At 35.5% G+C, this 22,086-nt stretch overlaps 1 protein-coding gene across 16 annotated transcripts in view; it reads left to right on the plus strand.

Annotated features, from left to right (window-relative positions):
* Positions 1-22,086, plus strand: part of baz2ba (bromodomain adjacent to zinc finger domain, 2Ba) — a 227,068-nt gene that overhangs the window by 59,927 nt on the left and 145,055 nt on the right. For 12 of the 16 annotated variants that reach the window (XR_007955976.1, XM_052011471.1, XM_052011451.1 and 9 more), the window contains 2 exons: positions 7,890-8,158; positions 20,147-20,227. The exons of 1 other annotated variant lie outside the window; for it this stretch is intronic. The gene's annotated coding sequence lies outside the window, so the exon portion shown is untranslated. The remainder of the gene's footprint in view (positions 1-7,889; positions 8,159-20,146; positions 20,228-22,086) is intronic. 3 more of the 16 variants (XM_052011509.1, XM_052011498.1, XM_052011461.1) reach the window with 2 other exon arrangements.

The raw sequence follows: 22,086 nt of genomic DNA on the forward strand, positions 1-22,086 counted from the left end.
AAAACTTCAGCAATATACAATGTGTTCAATTATAAAGTAGATCTGAACACTTGTGCTTTTCAATTATGTGGATATAGGGAGAGAGGTAGGAAATATGGAACAATTTGAAACAAGAAAAAGTGTCTCCTTTTTCTTCACTTTGCATTTTTGTTTTTATAATACTAACAGGTTCTGTTTACTGTGTTTTGTGTATTTTAGCCTAATAGATTTGCAGAACATCAATTGTGCATTTGTATTGCAGAATTGTAGATTGGCCCAAATAAATATTTATTAGCTACAATATTGATTAAGTGAATAGCCTGTCATAAATATTGGAAAATTTAGTGATTTAGCCACTCTCACTTCTCCTTTGTATTTGCTATGACTGAAGTTAGTTGGCCTTGACAAAATCAGTGATGGATCTTTTCTACTGCTGCTTCCCATCATTCATCTCAGTAATGCATAAATTTGCAGTTATTTAGTGGAAGATTTTTGTCCTGCTTTATAATTGTGCAAAGTGAACACACGTCCTAATTCACTGACAGGCAGAAGTTGCAGTTTCTGCAAATTGAGGCTGGTTTCAGTAAAACATAATGTAGATGTTAGTCTTGTCAAGATTTACATCAGAAATGATGCATATTGAAAAGTGACATTAAGTATATGAAGACCACTTAAAACATGTTTTTAAGCATTTTGTTAATGTGGTTTATTGCATGTATGATTTTATTGATAATGTGCCAATATTTTTTCAGAAAAGATGTGATTAATGGATGGTGCATCATTGATTATTAATCATGTGCCTGAACCCTTGGAATATCTTGGGGGAACTGACTGTTTTACATGCTAAAGTCTGTGACCTCGTCTATACCAGGATATAATTGGGATAGGGCACAATCTACATCAACATCTGAAGTTGTAATCTATATTATAATAACATTAGAAATTGTTCGTTGGACAAAGGTATTCTAATGGATTGTGTAATATATTACAAAACCAAATGGCAACAACTGGTACTGATGACACAAAAACTACTGTCATTATTAAACTTTTCTTCATAACAAGAAATGAGTTGTACATTTATATATGACTATTGGTTAAAAAACATACTGCAATTTTATTGGATATTTAAATGCACCCAAAATATTTCACGATGATACTTAATTCAATGGAAGTGTCATATTGATAAGTAATTGCAGGAAAAGAAGTTTTGTGCAAGTGGTTTGTTGCTTTAACTGGCAAATGACCAGCTTTTGCAATGTGAAATTCCATTCATGATATTGTAAAATTATCGCAGGTCATCTGATTGGTTTGCAATAGACTGCTATCCATTGCTGGTGTGTCATAAAAAAAAATAGAATAAATAAAACAAGAACACTTTTGAAGTTAATTTCTTTTTGTGTGGGTTAATAAGCAGGCTGAAGTAAATTATAAGGTAGGTACACAAAGTTTGGATAATTGTGGCACACTGCAAAAGCTTTGTGGTTTGAAGAGTGTATCATTCTCAGTAGTTCCTATCTTGCAACATAGCCATTTATCTCTTTATCTCTTTAATATGAATGTTGTTGTTTTTCCAACTTGCTTTCTAAAGAACTGTGCAAAGAGTATACTTAAATGCAAGATGTTGCTAAAGGTAAACCAATGAAGTCAAATTTTTAAAAAAGAAATGCAGCTTTTTTGCCTAGCAAGCTAATATGAGGAACTGATTCATATATCATTTTCAGTAAGGTAGTAAAATCACTGAGCCCAATGACCAAACGTTACATTTAACCTAGTCATTTCAGTGAACTCGTCGGCAATTAATAGATTTAAAAAATGGCTGGCTCTGAATAGCGCCAGATAATTAAAAAAAACAAGTTGACAGTGCACATTATAAAGCATTGTAAAGTTAGTCTGTGTAAGGAAAATCCAGTAATTTCTATAGTGGACAAAAAAACATAATTGACGTCTTGCCGATAGCTCGGTTGTTGGTATACATAAAAATGAGACATTAGAAAATAGTTTCTGATAAGCATACAGTTTTCTTCAGAGTACAGGTCAACATTTGATGCAATGAACGTTAAATTCCTTTAATCTAGCTCATGATAAACACAATATGGCAATCTAAATTGTAAAAAGGATTAAATAATTATCAAAATTTGCCCATTGCATTTCTTGTCTTAGCATGTATTTTTCCAAATAAAATACTAATATTATTATTCACATGTTATCTTGGCTGAAATGTGTAATTTCATTTATTATTATTGCAACCATTTGAGGCAAGTGGTAGCATATTTATTCCCATTACATTTTAAGGGTTGATTGGAAAAAGTTGAAATAAAATTTTGCTTGTTTTTATTAAAACAGCTTTTATCATTTAAACTTTGAACACTTTTATTCCCCAATTGGTTAAGTAATTAACCAATCAGTTGAATATTACCACAACATTTTTTTGTCAATTTGTTTAGTTGTAGAATGTAAAGCAGAGATAATCATGCAAACAGCTTATTTTGTTCAGGATACCAGCTTCTAATTCACTGGAGCAGCCCAATTTAAGAGTCTTGAGCACAACTGAGAAATATGACTTTCACAGTTGTTGCACACTGCACATAGTGGTGATGCTGCATCACAAAATTGTTAAATGATGCAGAAGTACAGCTCAACTAAACACCTGCTAGACTTGTTTGTCATGTGGATGATTGGCAAACAAAAGCCAATGCTTCAGACAAAACCAAATCAGGCAAAAGTAAGATCTTAGGACCATTAGCTAACTTTAATTTTAATTGGTAGATGATCATTAGCAACTGAACAATGAAAATATTAATTGAATCCAACAAAAATCTACTTTTATTTAGTTTAAATTTAATCTTTGTAGAAAATTTTCATTTTTTGTATCTGTACTCAGCAGGAATTAGTTGTATTATCACAATTTATGCCTTGGGTATCTTTGGGTATGTCCAAACTTATGTTAGGATTAAAGAGTTTATATGCTGAAGTGCAACTTTTGAAATAATACAGATGTACTATGTATATTGTAACCTTGGCTCCAGAGAAGGTTTGTTGCTCCACTGCTTTCAGCTGTAATGCTGCTTTATTTGTTTATAATGTAGGTTCCTCTTGTGCAGCTGCCTTCTGCAAAGATTAGTATTTTCTGAACAAATTTATATGTTTTGATGCAGGAATATAGTATCGCATCTAGTGCAATTTGTTTAGAAATGTAATGTCTATCTATCCTGCCTGGTAATATTTCTCTGTAGCTGTATAATGCTGGTAGGTTGTTTGTAGAACTGGTGAAAAGAATGACCAGCATGTATTCGGCATGCAACAAAAAAAGGACAGTCTTTCCCCATGAGGTATTGTAAGGACTATGTTCTTTGACTTTATCTAAATTTCATAAATGCTACTTAGGTCAGGCAATATCTGTGAAAAAGAAACAGTTAACATTTCAGAACTACAACCCTTTATCAGAACTGGCAAAAGGAAAAAAATGAGTTTTAAGTTGCGGAGAGAGTAGGGGAGAGATGGATATGACAAAGCAAATATCTCTAGAGGCCAGGCCAGGATTGCTGAAGTGCTTCCACTGTTAATAGTGCCACCTGGTTGATGGATTAATGAGAGAAATCATTAGCAAGTTAAAACAAATGCAATGTATACATGCCAAAGAAGAGAAATGCAGATCAGAACAGTTCTTGAGACTGAAACCAAAAGGAGAATGCTGGAAATTCTAAGAAGATCTTTAATAGTTGACTAAGCAATGCCCAATGGCTTGGGTAGTGCTCAAATCTGCCAAAAACTTGTTTATGGTAGTTCTTGAAGGTTGAGGGACAATTTTAAAAACTAATCAATTAAAAAAAATGTTAAATATTGAAAACTGAAACATAAAACTTAAACACAATGCTTTAAAGCAAAGAATTGATTTGGATACATGTACATTTGCTCCTTCACTTTTTTCTCTCTCCAGTTGGATGAATGGGGTTGTGTTTCTGTACTAGACCGAACAAGATGCATATTCAGCAGGACAAATTTAAGTGCATATTTGTAGTGAAGTGCAATTGGGAAATTGTAGTAAGGATTGACCAGCATTTTGCGAATCCTGCATTTGCAAGGGAATTCCAAACTTAGTGTAACTTTGGCCGAATTTTTCAGTTTGATTATCTTTCATCTGAGCAGTGGAATTATGTGGCCTTTCTTTGTAATGTGCATTGAATCTTCACCATCCCCCCGCCCCCCACTTGAAATATATTGTTATACCCTTGCTGCTCTGAGTGGTCAACATGGAGTATTGGTTTAATAGCTAGGGAAGGTGGGAGATCACAATTAGTTATTGGGTTCCCTGTCAATGTTTATCCCAAATTCATGGGTTTGGATTCATTGATTAAGATAAGATATCTTTATTAGTCACATGTATATCGAAACACACAGTGAAATGCATCTTTTGAGTAGTCTTCTGGGGGCAGCCCGCAAATGTTGCCACACTTCCAGCGCCAACATAACATGCCCGCAGCTCCTAACCTGTACGCTTTTGGAATGTGGAAGGAAACCCATGCAGGCTCTGGGAGAACATACAAACTCCTTACAGACAGCAGCCGGAATTGAACCCAGGCCGCTGGTGCTGTAATAGGGTTACACTAACCGCTACACTACCGTTCCTAGCTTCTCTGACATCCAGTTGTAGAAAAATCTGCCCTTGCATCCTCAATCTCCTGCTAGAACAGAATATACCTGGAGGTGACAAAGGAAGAATTTTTGAGATAAACTTGTGGGTATGATTCTGTGAGTATGATTATTTCAGGTGTTTGTTGCATGATAAACTTGAGACTGCACTCAAAACAAACAGTGTCAATTTGGGAGGATGTGCTTCTGTTGTGTCCTGATTTGATGCCTAGATCAGAACTGAAATAAATTTTTTTTAATAGAAATGTCATTTGCAGCTATTTAGTAGATCTACGTGTTCTGCTAGGCCACTTCAGAGGGCATTCGCTAACTGTATTAGTGTGGAGTTTGGATTAGCCTGTGTAAAAGGAAAAAAAACAGTTGGATTCTCTCTGAAGCATTGAAGCATGTTGTGACATTTTGTATCTGTTGATACACTGATGATTTGGTGTCTTAGTGGACTGCCTTTTTCTGAGCTTTTATTGTATTAAGTTATTCTAAACAGAGCTGAAGGATGGTCCTGCTCTCTCTCTTTCTCCTATGTTAAGATGTACAACTTCAAACGGAGATCACTGGCGAACTATGTGGAGTGTGAATCTTTGCTTGCTTTCTCCATTTATAGCCTAGAGGTACAGTGGTTCATTTTTAGGCTGCATGTTAACTTGGCTGGGAACGGCTAAACATGCACTTGCTAGGAATCAAACCAGGGATCTTTTGGTTTGTTTCACCATTTGAAACTTGACTTGTACCCTTTCTGTTTGTGTATCCAATGGAGGAAAAAGTTTCTGTTAGGGGAAAAATTATGTCTGTAAATAGCCTTGGGTGTTAAATATTGCAATTTTTTTCATTATTAAGTATACTCAGTGGTCCTTATTGCTTTTGTGACATTGCTTAAACTTCTATGACTGTATTGCTTATACTCTTTCAAAAGGATTAGTTATTATACAAACAACAAAAAAGAATTGTGTTAATAAGGTTGAGATTGCACATCTGTTGCCAGGAGTTGCATGTCTGAGCCCTCGGGTTCCTACTATTAAAACACCGCTTTTAACTGAATGTTTTTGATCTCAGGAGAGTAAATGGATGCACAGAAGGCAAGAGATTTTGTGAAATTATCTTCACTGATAAGGAGTAGCCTTTTTCCTTTGTCTTGCTTTTCATATGGTTGTCTATTGCATTATGCATATTCTGTGTGACTGGGGTTGTAAATCCCTGCACAGCTGACACATACTAAGGGTTTTACAATGCACTCCAAGTAGCTTCTTCATTTGCTGTTCATTAAATTAACATATGTTATGTTGTTTATTTGGGTTAAATAAACAGGGACAGGTATTTGCTTTATTTGATTTGGCTATAGTTAGTACAGTTTTTGGATAATAAAATGTGCACTGCAGTTACGTATTCAAAACAAGCTGTCTTGCACACTAATATACTGATACCATGGTATAGCATTATATGATTAGGTTTATTCCTTTTTATTTAGCACATTCTGCACTGGTATAATAATAAAGCTCGATACAATTTTACTTTGCTACAGTTGTGTTGGTTCTAGTTTCAAAAAACATGTCTTACTATGATTAATAGGTAAATCATTTTTATTAATTGGAAAGGAGCAATGTAATTCATTAAAGGACATGCACATAGCTCTATAAATTATTCTATGTGCCCATATTTGTACCATTTACATGAGAATTTTAAAATAGCTGTACCAGTATAGTTTTGTGCTCAAATTTATATTACCAGGATAAAGTCAAAATTGTGAAATATTTGTCTTGATTTTAAATGACATTTTAATTAACTGTTCACCAAAGCAATATTGCACAAATTACGATCTTGTACCATCAAATTCTACAGGATTAGAAAGAATTTTTAAAATATCTTAAATGCTAGAAATCTGAAATGTCAATTAATTTTATATGAAGGGTTACATTTGATACATGAACTAGTATGTTCTTTCCACTGATAAGGGAAGTGTTTTTAACCTTGTCTGATCCTGCAAGAGGCATCGGTACGAAATGGTAAACCTTCATGGATTAGCTGGGGCGTAAACCTTATCTTAACCGTAAGGAAAATATCCTCTTGTCTCACCATCAAGACATCAAGTGCACCATTTTCATTCAAGGTTTCCGACTCCCCAGCATGACATGAAAATTACCTATTTTCCTCGATCAGTCTAAATCCATTGAATGCTCGGCTGTCACTTAACTATCTGTCAGATCATGTACTCCTTGCTACATCGTAAGGAACGTGGGCTTGATTACAGCCAGGATCAATGTAATAGTCCTTTTAGCCGATATGTTTTGAAATCAAGCTGTTTAAACAAAAATATGTAAAACTTGTGCAAACAATGGTCAGTTTAAGTTATAATTCCTGGTTTCTGTACATCTTGTATAGTCCCTACACTGTTTTGGAAAATATATATTTGTTGCTTAGTTGTCAGCTAGTTTTTGCTGGTTCAAAAAACTTGTTATTTTTATTTAAATTGATTGAAAGTAAATGTACCCTTTTGGGCAAGTTAAATTGTCTCATTTCCTTACCTGATCTCCAAATTTGGGGGAGTGGGGGGATCCATATGAATGAGGGGTTGGGTATGAGAATGGGTGGGGTGTTAAATTCCCAAAAAAATGATGGCAGATTTGAAATTTCTCACTTAACTTGATATGTGGTTTTGCTTTGGGAAACCATCAGAGGGTTGTGAATGAGGAATATGTTAAACATTCATTAAAAGCAACTTTAACAGTAGTTTTAGAATTTCTTTAGGAATGATAATCCAAAGAGCTGAATTGTAACCTGGAAGTATTGACTAAAGCACCTGTGTTCTTGAATTGCAACTGTGTGGTAGCCTGCTTTCAATCTGCTCTCTTACAGCTAAGATGCTGTGGGCCGTATGATTGCTGTATTTGGAAACTTGCCATTAAGTGAACTTGTGCAGTGCAGACTCACCCACTGAGAAACAGAAACACCTGAGAATGTGAAGTGTTTTGATCAAAGTTCCTGCTTCCATGTTTCCTGTTGTTAATATTCCACTTGCACTAACTGCATTTCCATGGTGAGGAGGAATTGATCTGTGCTTTGTTGTCGATCAGTTGGGTGCTGAACAGTTGCCTTTGGGTATCTGTCAAATGTTTCAAAGTGGTGTTCATTGCGCGCACATGGGCCTCAATGCACGTGATTGTTATGGTTGAGCGTCATGAAGGTGGCCGCTCTTGCCATTGATGAAGACATTATTGCAAAAGTTTATGATGTGGTGCTCAAGACAGACTCCTCCAATCTCTCTCCAGGTATGCACATTTTGGCTGGGATGACTGCTAGCACCTCGCACATTCTTTGCTGCTACTCCAAAGGCATCCAAATCGTTGATGAACATCGAGATAGAACATCTGTGTCTAGCTGAGCAGTGCTTGGACCATTCTGCACCCTCCACTATCAACTTTACACAACTGTTTCTGTCTCCACCTTCTGCTCTTGCTCATCTGTAATGTGAAAATCACCAGGTGAAAACTCAAGTATCTCTTACTGGATTCACTGAAGTAAGAGTATTGAAGGAAAGGTGAGGAAAAATGATCACATTCTTCGTGAGGGAGAGATAAAAATTCTTGCCTTGTCAAATGTACTGCAAGAAGTTTCGGGTTTTCCCACCACTGGCAGCCTTTCCTGCTTCCAACGTAATTGAGATGTTAAAATCCAGATCTACGTCAGATGATAGTCATTGGTGCCTGGCTGACCTTCTCAAATGGTCATTTTTTTTGATCCTTTATTAGAAAAGATGGTAAATGCAAATGGTAATGATGCTTAGAACCAAATAGAAATCATGAATTTTATCTTCTTCCTATCAAAAAAAAATCTTCTTCTGTGGTCATGCTGAGAAGTTGTAAAGTTGATGTTTTTGTGGGTATTGACAGTCTGAGTTTTTGTCCCCTTTAGGTATTCATTGGAGTTAATAAAAATTGTTTTGCCCATTTTTGTGCTGACTTTAATATTTTTATTAAGTACATTTGAGCTATCATTTTTTTAATCTAATGGCTGTCTTATACCAAAACCAAAAAATTAATAGGTAGTATGTTCCTGCAGAGGACAAATGTTTTTTTTAAACTTGGTATACCTATGACCTCTCAGACATTAAGAGGGAGCAAAGCCTTTTACAATGAAAATAGTTATCCTGAATGTGAAGTTCTGCCTTATCTATTCTGTCTTATCTATGTGCTATTGAGTTGTACAGCATAATTCATGGTGAAAAATTATGATCAGAAAATTATTCAGTTTTGGCTATTAATTAGAATTTTATTTACTTAAAACTACTACTACACTTCAATATTTGTACCTCAATATTCACAAAACATTTTGGAATATTTCCTATTTTTCCAGGGTATACAGTTTAAGATGGTTGCATGTGCATTTAGGAATGCTTTTGCGACTTAAAAGGTGAACAGGAGATGTACTCGACAGAATACAGTACTTTTATAGCAGAAGAGTCCTTCATGACAATATGAGCATAAGGTGTCTCTGGGAATTGTTGCTTACAATTTAGTCCCACAGGTATCAAGAAAACTTATTTTGCAAGTTAAATGACCTGCCTCCCCTGATTTACAGTTGAACATCCCTTATGTAGATTTGAAGAAGTTAAGTCACATGGGAACAAAATGACACAGAATATTTATAGCAAACACTTCTTTTTTCAAATCTATACATAGGCATGCATCAATTGATTGAAGAGAAGGATTATCTGATTTTTAATGATTGCATAATTTGGACACATCTACATTAATTATTTTGCTGTAGACATTTGAATTCTGTTTATAGTGCGGCAAGGATATAGTTTGTAGTAGTGAGAGAGAGTATTTGCATGAATGTAAGCAGGAGTTTGATCTAACAGTGATTGTTGCTCATTTTTTGTTATTTCTTATGGCAAGATTAGGTTACCACCATTAAATTAACTTTGGGATGAGATGAATTGAAAAAGAATACATGGGACTTAATAAAACAAATACAAATAATCTTGGCACTAAACTTCTTACCCACAGCCCTGAATTAATCCTAAATAATTTTATTAGAACAAAAGATAGTTTTAGGTATCTGGATTTTCTTTCAAAAATGTTAAATTTATTTAAACTGGGAAGTATGTGAAATGTTCAAAATGGAGGTGGCTTAAAATGTATTTGTTTGTAAATATGTACAAAAATTTGATATAACTCAGTAATGTGGGTGAAGCAAGTTAAAATCTTGACTTTCAAAATACAAATGCCAGTCAAGAGTCTTTAACAATTAGTTTTCTTTGGCATTTTCAGAAGCATTATGTTGGACATCTATTTAGTGACTAGCATCATCATATTACGCACAAACTCTTCCATGTACAACAGTACAAATTTACCTTGAATCCATCATAGAACATTTTATGCAAAAGAAATTGCCTTCGTTAACTAAAAGGAACATCAAAAAGCTTCCTTGAATGTTAATGAAATTCAAGTTATTATACTTGTAAGATGGAGGCAACCAAAGAGATTAACCCAGATTTTACTAATTTGCAGAACTCTTTGCCTGTGAGCACCAATCCCCTGAACTTGTGTGGACTAAATCTTGAATACCTGCGGTTCCAAATTGAGTGGGGCACTTAGCAGCAACAGATCCTCCAGCCATATGATGGGGTGATAGGGGTGGGCCAGAACAATTTCCTCCCTCAAAATCCCTTTGGGAACTGTTGATACCCATTCCCAAGAAGTTATCAAAACTTTTCAATGTTTCTGATTATTTAACATTCTTGTATATTCAAATATTAAAATAATTTTCATTTTAAAGTTTTTAATTTAAAAATAAAAATCCACCAAATTAGCGTCAATTTTGTATACTTCATTTAGGATTCCTTGTCCAGTAGGTAGAGAGAAGATGCACCAGGTTATTGCTTGGGATAGAGCTTTTCAGTTACAAGGAGAGACTGGATAGGGTGGATTTGTTCTTGGAGTGGAGGAAGCCGTGGGGGGTGGGGGAACTGTGAATGGGATATACAGCTATTACCTAATGTTAATATTAACATCATACCAAATTGCTTTACAACATTTAACAACACACATAATTAGAAAAATAAAGTTTACATTTTCCTTAAGATGCTACTGCTATGGTGAGAGCAGATTTGTCACCAGGAACTCCATGGGGAGTTCATGGGTGGTGATAGCAAGGAAGCGGCCAGTGGACATTGGCTAATGGGTATGGCCAATAATGTGCATCCTGATGGTACTTCCCAGCACTTAAGCTGTAAAATGCTAGCCGTTCCACATGGGGTTGCCAGTGTTTCCCAGTAAAATCTTGGCCAATAACATGTTTGAGAGCTTCTGTGATCTTGTGGCAGAAATCATTATAGCCACACTGTTTTATATATGCACTGTAATGTTTACTGCCTGGAATGAATATTGGCTATTTTGGCACACAGATGATACTTTTATAGTTGTGTGGTTAATAAATAAAGAAATAAACGGCAATCTGAGAATAGAAGATACACTGTGAACTGTCTTGACTTTGAAATAAGGGTCAAGGAGTTTTATGAAATATGTTTTCCAGCCTGCACCTTCCATTAGCAGAAAGACATTGTGTCGACAGCCTGATTATTGCAGATCCATGCTGATGACTTTGTTGCTGGGATTATCTCTTGTAGCATCAGCCATCTGTTACAATCTTGTCTGAAAAGAAATTGTGCAGGAATGCTTAGTGAGTTCATTTTTATACAGCTTAAAAATATAACTTGATTATTGCCACTAACATCTCAGCAACCCGATTTTTAATTAAAATGTCTTCCATTTTTCTAAAGTAGTTAAAATTATAGTTTTTTTTTCTTTATACCTAGTATTTTATGAATAATTAAGTTTAGTTATTAGCACCAGGAAAGAATCTTGAATTAGTCAGTAACCTAATGACAATGTGGAATATAATAAGTTTCAAGTGACATTTTGAGAGGAACTGCATGAAAGATTTCACTTTTTGAAAAGAAAACTTGTATAATTATAATTATACATTACCAACTTTTCAGATGTTGTGCTAATTGTATGAAAAGTCTGAATCCATTGAAAAAGTAATATTTTGTAAATTTGTCATTCAACTACGAAGACCTGACTGGGAATATAAACTAATGACAAATGATATCATCTCAGGCCCATATCTGCATGTACTTGTTATTAATGTTAATATTCATCACTTCAGTGAACATCAAATGCAGTAGACACTTTTTTGTTTTCACCTTCATAAAAAATGTTTGAGGTACTTAATTCATACAGTTCAAAAATTGTATTCATTCTCAGGATGCATGTGTTACTGGCTAGGTCATCATTTGTTGCCCTTGAACTGAGTGGCTTACAAAGTCATCTTATGGGGTTGTTTCGAGGCAATCATTTTATAGTAGGTTTGCATTGCATTTAGGCCAGACCATTCGAGATGGCTTGTGTTTCGCTATGGTTATCAAATAAAACATCCCTACAAGTTCTTTTGACTTAATGGATATGAGTACATTTATTTTATGTATGTATTTAAATATGATGTGTCTTTTCTTACCCCAGCACACACTGAGGGGAACAGATTGCAACTTTACTGAACAGCTCAGTAGTTTTGCTTTGTTTTTAATGTGAACATTTGGGAACTAATAGGTTCATGTACAATGTTTTTTTTTTAAAAAGAAAGGTGTTTTAAGATGTCAGATTGTCAACCTGTGAAATAGAAGTTATAATCATTGATTATAGGTGTAGACAAGGGCTAAATCAGCAGATTATATTATTTGGAATCTGGAAGTGGTAAAACTTGGTGCATTTATAGATAGTTTTTTTTTCCCTCCACTGGCTTAAGTTTTATTCCTATTTAAATAGTGCTCTTGTAACCATTAAAGCTCCATCTGTCAAATGCGGAGCTATGGTAACATGGCTACTGACTGCATATTCCTGTTGAAATTATGCTGTCAGCTGCTCTTGTTGCCTTGAATTAGCATCCTTTTTAAATACAGAAGGGCGACTGAAAAAGAAATTGTTAGGTATTCAGGTTTAAGGATTTTTGAACAAATTTGAATTTGGTATAATGTACCAATTACATTGTTATTTTACTGTTTTTCATGATTTCCATCCCCTCCCCCCACTTTACTCCGTTAATTAAACTGTCGAAAAAAACCCAAAGATGCTGGTTTACAAAAGCTCATGGCTTCAAATTTGGAGTTCCTGATTTGTTCTCCTAACTTAAGTATGAATGCTGTAAAATAAGTTCAGCTTATTCACAGTCATTTTATTCATTTTAGTCAAAGAATTTATTTCAATTATGAGATAAATGGAAACAATAAAGTTACTTCTGATTTATGTTTAAGCAGTAAAATTTCTTTTTGGATCAAAGTTCCAAGGAAAAGCCTCTAGTCTCATTTTGGGGATCTTGTTTTGGCATTGAGTAGATGCATAATGTAGCTCAATGCGGACTTGAGCTCGCTCTAAGTTTAAAAAATGTCTAGCTCTAACACTGAGCACTCTCTACTGCATCATTTCATCACTTTCATTTCCTACACAACACACATCAACTTTGCTTCCTCTGAGTAACTTTGCCAATTTAGTATCAATTATTGAGTTTTTCATTAAGATTATCTGTTAAGTTCAATTTGGACTCTTGTGGTAGGCAAATCTTTATGTCAAATTGAAAGATCTGAAATATAACCCTTTTCCAAAAAAAACCTATTTTGTACCTTAGTTTGAATATTGAATCATGACGTTGTATGTAAACATCATATATCATTACAAGATTTAGGAGGAAGGAACATCTGATTTTGCTTTAAGTTCTGAATTTTAAGTCATTTATTCATCTCCTGTATAAATCTCTAAATCTAGGTATAATTATTTGAAATTAGTGTCAGCATATTGCATCAGTCTATAATTTCTAGATGGGGAAGTAGGGAATAATACATTTGATGTTTCACAGCTTGTAACTTCATTAGTCATCTGAATGTTTAAAGGGTAGCTGCGCCTCTTGGTATGGTATCAATTTATACATATTAGAAAGCATTGCCTTTGATCTCTAGTTTAAGCTAGGGCAGCAGTTGTGGCAAAACTAACCTGAAAAATCCTGTACAAGTAATAATTGGTTATTTGAACATAGTTGCCAAATTCTGTTTGCTGGCTGTTGAATCCTTTAGCAAAGAGTATATACATGGTTTTAGGTGAGTATGGAATTAAAATTCTTTAGGATCAGACTTAAAAGTAAAGCTCCACAGGTGGACAATGAAAGGTCCCCAACAAGAGCCATTCTTTCACTGGATGATAGGAGAGAAATCTTTTGGAGACTTTGAATTGTGCAGGTTGTATTTAGCAAAAGAAATCCAAGATTCTATTCTCATTTTTGAATTTTTGACCACTTGTACATTTTCTGTTTTTTTTTTGCATGTTGCTTGTTATAATTGAGCAGGTGAGAAGGGTTCAGAATTTTGTAGTTACTTTAATATCTCTGCACTAAAGTTGGAGCAGGAATGGTGCTGGTTGGTAAGTTAATTTAATGTAATGTTTAAAATATTGCCTTTTGAAATGAGGAACATCCAATTTATTACTTTGATTTTTCTCAGATCTTCCACTATGTCAATGCTCCTGCAGTTTAAATGCTTGATTGCTGGTTAATTGGGTTTTAGTAGCTAGGGATTCAAATGACAGGACACAAACTGCCTGAGAGAAATATTTAAAATATTGTGGCTTTAGCTTCAATACAGTTTAAATAGGCAAATTGTCAATTTTGTTTAACCTTTGGAATGTTGTCAGGGACATTCCTGTTTGGTTATGGAGCCATTTGTTTGGGAATAACTTTGAATAATGCCATGTAACACTGTGGGGAAAAAAAATTGTTTACTTGGGTTGTGGTACTGGTTGATGGAGTGAATTAATAATTGGCTTTTTACCTCTAGGGTCTGAGTTTAAATATAGCACAGATTGATGGAAAATAATTTACCTTGTAAATGAATTCCAAATGTATGTGAAGAACCAATCTGGAGGGAAAAAAGTTTCTGCTGGACAGGAAGCACGTGACCAAACTGCCTGTAATATGTGGGTGTACATGATGGTTGCCAGAGGAATTGCACTAGCCATTAGTATTTTAAGGAGAGTACAATACCTTCCAGCATTGGTTGGTTGGGCAGCATGGAAAATAGAATTATTTAGTACAAAATTCTCACTTGGAGGACTACTCCGAATGCTGCTTGAATATTTAGTGAATTGTAATGAGAACTGTGTAAAATACTAGTTACGCCACTGTTGATTGGTTCTGATAATATCACAGGAAGGATGCAGATGTTGACTGAAATGAAGATGTTCAATCATGATGAAGGTCCAGTTGGGTTGGAGTGGCTTTTTCTGGAAGAGGTAGCTGCGGGGAGGTTTAACTGAGATGTAAACCTAGGATGAACAGGAAGAAACTGATGATAGGATATCTTGTCACATGTACATCGAAACACAGTGAAATGCATCTTTTTGCGTAGAGTGTTCTGGGGGCAGCCCGCAAGTGTTGTCATGCTTCCAGCACCCACATCACTTGCCCATGACTTCCTAACCCGTATGTCTTTGGAACGTGTGAGGAAACTGGAGCACCCAGAGGAAACCCACGCAGACACAGGGAGAACCTACAAACTCCTTACAGACAGTGTCCGGAATTGAACCTGGGTCACTGGCGCTGTAATGGCATTACGCTAACTGCTACGGGGCATAGATTGAAGATAGCTTTAGATAAACAGGTTAGAGGGGGTTCAAAAAATTGGTTTTATACCTACTCTGTGGTGGGATTCTTTAACTTGCTGCCTGAAGGCATGGTTGAGGCAAAAATATTCATCATATTTGAAAGTTTGAGGCAAAAAAAAAAATTGCTGGAGGAACTCAGCAGTCCAGGCAGCAACTATGGAGGGAAATGGACAGGCGATGTTTTGGGTTGAGACCCTTCATCTTCCCTCTACTGATGCTGCCTGACCTGCTGAGTTCCTCTTCTTTTGCTCCAGATTCCAGCATCTGCAGTCTCTTTTGTCTCCATATTTTTAATTTTCCTGGATTAGTACTTGATATGCCATACTTTGGGAGTAATGGGCTGAAAGCTGGAACTGTATTACTTTCATTAGCTCCTTTCACCTTGCATGGATGTATTAGTCCTAATGACCTGCTTCCATAATTCTACAATAATAAGAATCCATACTGGTAAGTCCTAACCTTATTGCGACTTTTTTATTAAAATAAATCTACATGTAAAAATAATATAAAAATCGTTTTATCTGGTTAGCATGCTTCTGTTGCAGTGGGAAAATCTCACTTTGAAATTGGAACATTTATGATTGTGTGCCTTTGTCAAAATATTTCTTGCTTTCAACTCCTGCCTCTCTGGGACACCACATTTGGCCCTAATTTCTGGTGTGAAAAGCCATTGGAAATTCAAAAATCAAAGTACTGAAGATGCAAAAAATTATTGAACAGGTCAGGCAGCACCATGAACAGAGAATCAGATGATGTTTGCTGAGCTTTCTTCAATGGGTTAGAGTACTGTGTTTTAATATACTTATTTTAATATAGAGAGAAAAAGGAATGCGGAGGAGGGAATCAAAGGAATAATCTGTGATAGTGGAAAGTATACATAATGAAATGATAAAAGTGGGTGATAGTGCAAAGTGAAAGAATTAGCAATGATTGAAGGTCCAAGAGTAACATTGAGTGAATGCTGCAAATCTGAAATAAATACAGGTAATCCCCACCTTGCAGCCATTTTGGTAACAGAAATTCACCCTTGCAGAATTCACAAATCACTACCCAAAAATTTGAGATATGGAGTAAAATTCATTCACACAGAATTTATCTAGGAGGAAAAAAAAGTAAATACAAATTTTCCTTTTCCAACTCTGGTTTCTTGATGCATGTGCAGATGACATGGCTTCACATTACAGAACATCATGATATGGATCATTTTCTAGGAATGAACCCCCACCCCCAGCAATGCAGGGGTTGCCTGAATACTGATTGTGAAATTTTAATAATGTTAAATCTTGAAGGCTGCAAGGCACCAATTCAAAACATAGGAAACTGGTTCAGGAGAAGGCCATTCGACCCTCTCGAGTCTGCTCTGCCATTCAACGAGATTATGGCTGATCTTTTATCGCAAACACCGTTTTCCTTATTCCCATATCCTCAATTCCTTCAATATCCAAAGCTCTATCATTGACTGAGCCTTCACAGATCTCTGGAGTAGAAAATTCCAAAGATTCATCACCCTTTGGGGGGGGGGGGAATTTCCTCGTTTCAGTCCTAAATGGCCTTACTTTGAGACTGTAGTCCCCTAGTTTTAGATTCCTGAGGAAGGGCAACATCATCCCTGTATCCACCCTGTCAAGCACTGTAAAACTGTATGCTTCCATGAGATCATCTCTCATTAACGAATAGGGGCTACCTTCTCAATCCCTCCTTAATAGGTAGATCTGCTCATTAATCTTCACTGTACTTAATAGCAAATAAGTATCTTTTTGAGTGAGAAGACCAAGACCATACACAATACCCCAAGTTTGGTTTCACCAAGGTCCTGTATATTTGTACTATGTTGTTTTTACTCTTGTGCTTAAATCGTCTTATCAATAAAAGCAGTGTACCATCTGCCTTCCTAACTGCCTGGTGCACTTGCATGTTTGCTTTCAGTAACTTGTGCACAAGGATCTGCAGGTCCCTTTGAACATGAACATTTCCCAATCTTTTATGATTTTAAGAAATTTTCAATACTTTTCGGTTTTGTGCATTGATGTGCATAACTGTGTTTTTCCACATTGATTGTACTCTGTCTACCATGTTGTTCCTTTTCAAGCTTCTTTGCTTCTTCGCTTCTTCTACACTACTCACATTCCCACTTAGTTTTGAATCATCAGCAAACTTGGAAATGTTAAGTTTGGTTGCCTAAGCCAGAACCTTAATTTCGATTGCTTAGGCCTCAACTATTCACATTGATCCCTGTGGTGCCCTGATAGTCACAGCCTGCCAATACGACAAGGACCTGTTTATTCCTCCTCTGTTTTCCATCTGTTAACCAACTTTCAATCTACACAGGTATGTTACCCCCAGTCCCATGTGTACTAACTGTTCAGAAGCTTCTCTGTAACGTCTTCTCAAAAGCCTTCTGAAGCTCCAATTACACCACATCTGCTGTTCCCCTTGATCTACTCTACTGGATATGTCAACAAATTCCGGTAGATTAGTCAAACGTGATTTCCCTTTCATAAATTCATTTTGACTCTGCACAATCGTAATTTTATTTTCCAGGTGTCAACCTAACTTGCCCCAAACCTTCACAATTTCCTTTGATTACATTAAACCCTGTTTCAGATTGAACTACAACATTTTCACACAATGTAGAATTATATAATATGGTTCTTGCTCTTTTCCAAGAGGCCCATTTTCAATAAAATTATTAATGAACCTCTTCTCATTGCACAGTACTGGATCTATAATAGCTAGTTCTCCAGTTGATTTCTCCAAATGATGATCTAGTAATCCTTGTTCATAATTTTACGTTGGTGCTAATTTGATGTGCACAGTATATAGATATTTTAAAGTTCCCCATGATTACTGTATTACTTGTGACATGCATCACTAATTTCCTTGTTTACCGCACTACCACTGTTTGGTGGAAGTTGTTTATAGGTTTCCAATGGTTTTTTTTGCCCCCAGCTGATGACTTGTTCCACCAAAACTGATTCTAGTTCTATACCATGAGCTAGGATCCTGAGCAAGGATCCTTTCTAACAACAGTATCTAGGTCATCCCTTATTAACAGCAATGCCACACCACTTCCTTTTTGTTTATTCGTTCTGAATATTTAGATCCCAGCTATGGTCACTGTGCAGCCATGTTACTGTCATGACATTTAGATCAGACCCATTTATGACTACTTGTGCCATTTAATTCAATTTATTGCAAATGCAACATCTATTTAGATATTGTCTATTTAATATTGGCCTTTTAACATGTTAACACTGCTTGCTGTCTGCCTTTGTTTCCGCTACCTATTTATCTTGTTTATTATGTTTCTAATTTCCTCTCTCTCATGACTGTTCTGAGGTGCTATACCTTGACCTTTGTTTAACCAGTATAAGAAGCCAAGTACAAAGACAAAGTTGAGTTTATTTAATCATCAGCCCAAGCATATATATGCACAGGTGCAATGAAAAACTTGCAGCAGCATCACAGGTACACAGCATTAGAGACACAACATTCACAAGGAAAACATAAATTGAACATAAATTATACAAACTTGCACAAGAAGAACACAATTAAAACAAAACAAAAAGTCCCCTGTAGTGCAAAGTGGCGATAGTGTTGCTATACTGAAGTAGTGATTAGGGTTCTGCAGGTTAGTTTAAGAACTAAATGGTTGAAGGGAAAGTAGTTGCTCTTGAACCTGGTGGTGTGGGACTTCAGGCTTCTGTACCTCCTGTGCGATGGCATGTGAGAAGATAGCATAGCCTGGATGGTGGGGATCTTTAATGATGGATGATGCCTTCTGCAAAGTGGTTGCCCAATGCAGGGAAGACCACATTGTCGAAAGAGAATCAAGTGCCATTATAAATAGCTATGTACTTCCAACAGATCTCACTTTTTGGCATCGCACTTTGTCTTAAAGTGGAAATTATGAATTAAAGATACAAACACCATTTGAATAAGCAGCAAACTAATTGGTTACATCTTTTTGAGATGAAAAGAATGAATCCAGAATAACCATCTAGAAAAGCCGACCACAAGGCAGAACATTATAAAGGTGAATTAATCTTTTCAGAAAGTAATATTATTTGCCAGTTGTTTAACTGGAATTGGAATTTCCAGTATTCCAAATAAAACTCTTCAAAATTATGTATTTCACAAAAGTATATTATTGTTCATTGCTTTTATGGGATTGACTGGATTTCTTTATAAAAAGGACGCAAGTTCTTGATGGACGTATTGGCCATATCCTGTGTCAAAGCAATTCTGTGAAATATGGCTCAAAAGTGTCATTTCTACTGAAGTAAAACCAAAATCTGTTGGAGAAACTCAGCAGGTCTAGCAACATCTGCGAAGAGGGAAACAATGCTCAATCTGAACCGTTAACTCATCTTACATAGATGGTGCTTGGCCTGCAGAGCATCTTAAGCGTTTTCTGTTTTTATTTCAGATTTTCAGTCTTGCAGTTTTTGTTTAAAGATTATCATTCTACTGATGATGTTTTCACTCTTGTTGTTTTGAAAGAAGTCAAAACTATTCACTCCAAAAGTAAGTTGAAGAGAGCATCTCTATAGGTTATGTAGAAGTTTGCAATAATTTGATAATCCACACACAATTCTGAGGTAATGTACAGTATTTTCCTCAGGAAGATCTGCAATATTTCAAGTCAGTTGTGAGAGGGTTTTTTGTTATGATGTCATTCAAGCATTGGTGTTCAACACTTAAAATTTGTTTTATTAGCTCATCAGCTAAAGCAAGTTCATGTGTCCTTGACACATGCACCAATGTTTCTGTTATGGAGGATGTAGAAGTATTGTCATTTTTTTCTCTCTCTGTAGACATGGCAATGAAGTTTAAGCCATTGGTGCTTTGAGTTCACTGGAAAATGGGACAGAATCATTGGGAAATCTAATCAGTGGGTAAGAATCTGTGATTCATAGGTGTGATTGTACATGTAAAATCTTTTAAAATCTGGGTATTGTAGATTTCCATTTATGATGGTAAATTGGGAACTGAATCAACCTTGAATTTAATTTTTCATTCTGTAAATGCTGTGTACTTTGACATTTAGATTCTTTGTTCTTATTATGTGTGCGTTAGTTCTTCTCTGGGTGGGGGGGGGGTGGGGGGGAGAAGGATGAGAGGGGGAAGAGAGTCAAATTTAAATTAACAGCAAAGATACTTAATTTATGATTACAGAGTCAGCCAACATCTCCTACTGGGGTCTTCTTCCAAAAAGTAGGCATTGTTGCAATCCAGAGAGCAGTTAATTGCATGTAAATGTCTTTAAAGGGGTAACAGCTTTAAAGCTATAAGTATTGTTCAGAGACCAGTATTACATTTAACATGTAGAAGTTTCTGTCTTTGCATGCAAACAGAAAAACCAATGATGCAAAATAATGCACATCAACCTCCCTTAATTTTTTTGTGGTATGCCAGATTCATGTTCACTGATGTTAGGTTTGTAGTACTAAGCAATTATGTGGGAGTATTTTTTTTGTTAAACAAGCAGCAACTTCCTGTGCTGGCAAATAAAAACAACAAAATTGCTGAGGGATTTGGATACAAACATGAGAATTTTAAAGCCAAGGATAAGAGAATTTTGGTGATCCTTGCTATTTAGTTATCAGTATGTTTTCATTATTTGTATTTTATTGAAGAAATGTGACATATTTGAAAACTGCTTTATTTTGTTTTGTAGGAATCAAGTACTAGTTTCCTTTAAATTGTGTAGTTGTTTTGTTTAAAGCAAACATTGCATTTTGCATATTGATTTCTGACAATTTACTGTGGGGGAGGGGGGGAAGATTCTGTTACATTTGTTCTTGGGCAAGTGATAATTATGCGCACAGCACAGTCAAGATTTCTATCAATCCATATTTGCAATTATTTTTTTATCCAATGGTGGTTACAAAAGTAATTATGGAGATAGGTAAATATTATCAATTTTTTTTTGTGACCCCTAGTTTTATATCCCTCAGAACCCAGTTAAGTTCTGATTCTGAATTCTGTTACAGTCAGGCTTGTCACCGAAATCACTGATTTGCCTTTTTCTTTAATAATCAAACCCATTTCTGCCTAAAGTATTAAGGATGGGTCCTGGATCATTCCAATATAAATTACAGCCATATCAATTAGTGCAAGAAGGAAAGTTACACATTTAAGTATATTATTACACAAGATTGTGAAAATTTGATAAATTATTCCTAATACAGGGGTGTCTTTCAACCTTTAAGTATATTTCTTTCGAATCACTATATTTTTGTTGTTTCATGTTGTTGCTTATTTAGTGCTGTTATAACTTCCTGTATGTTATCTTCATGGTAAAATGGCTGAATTATGGTTTAAAGTGTACTATGGTTCAGCATTTGAAGCCACTTGAAGGAATTTATTTTAAAATTGTGTGTGTATAAATTCATTCTGTTTTGCTATATCTGCTGAATCGTGGTTAAACTTCAAAATCCTGGAAAGTTTTCTGATAGTTTGAGTATTAACTCAGATGCAGCTAGAAATATATTTTGCACAGCTTGCATCCTCTTCAAAAAAAATAATCTAAGCCTAGAATTGCACATGTTCAACTGCATATCCAGAATTGTTCAGTGTATTTTTCTTCCCATTGTGCAACTAATGTAATATTTTGCTGTAAGAATATAATCACCCAACAACCCACTGTTGTTCGTATGCAGCAACTTCCTGTGGCCATATATGCACAGTTAAACATGGAAGTCAGGAAGTTGCCATCTGATACATTAAGCTACTCCAAATTCTGTGCACAAGC

Source organism: Pristis pectinata, chromosome 1 (genome assembly GCF_009764475.1).
Source record: "Pristis pectinata isolate sPriPec2 chromosome 1, sPriPec2.1.pri, whole genome shotgun sequence".
Taxonomy (NCBI): Eukaryota; Metazoa; Chordata; class Chondrichthyes; order Rhinopristiformes; family Pristidae; genus Pristis; species Pristis pectinata.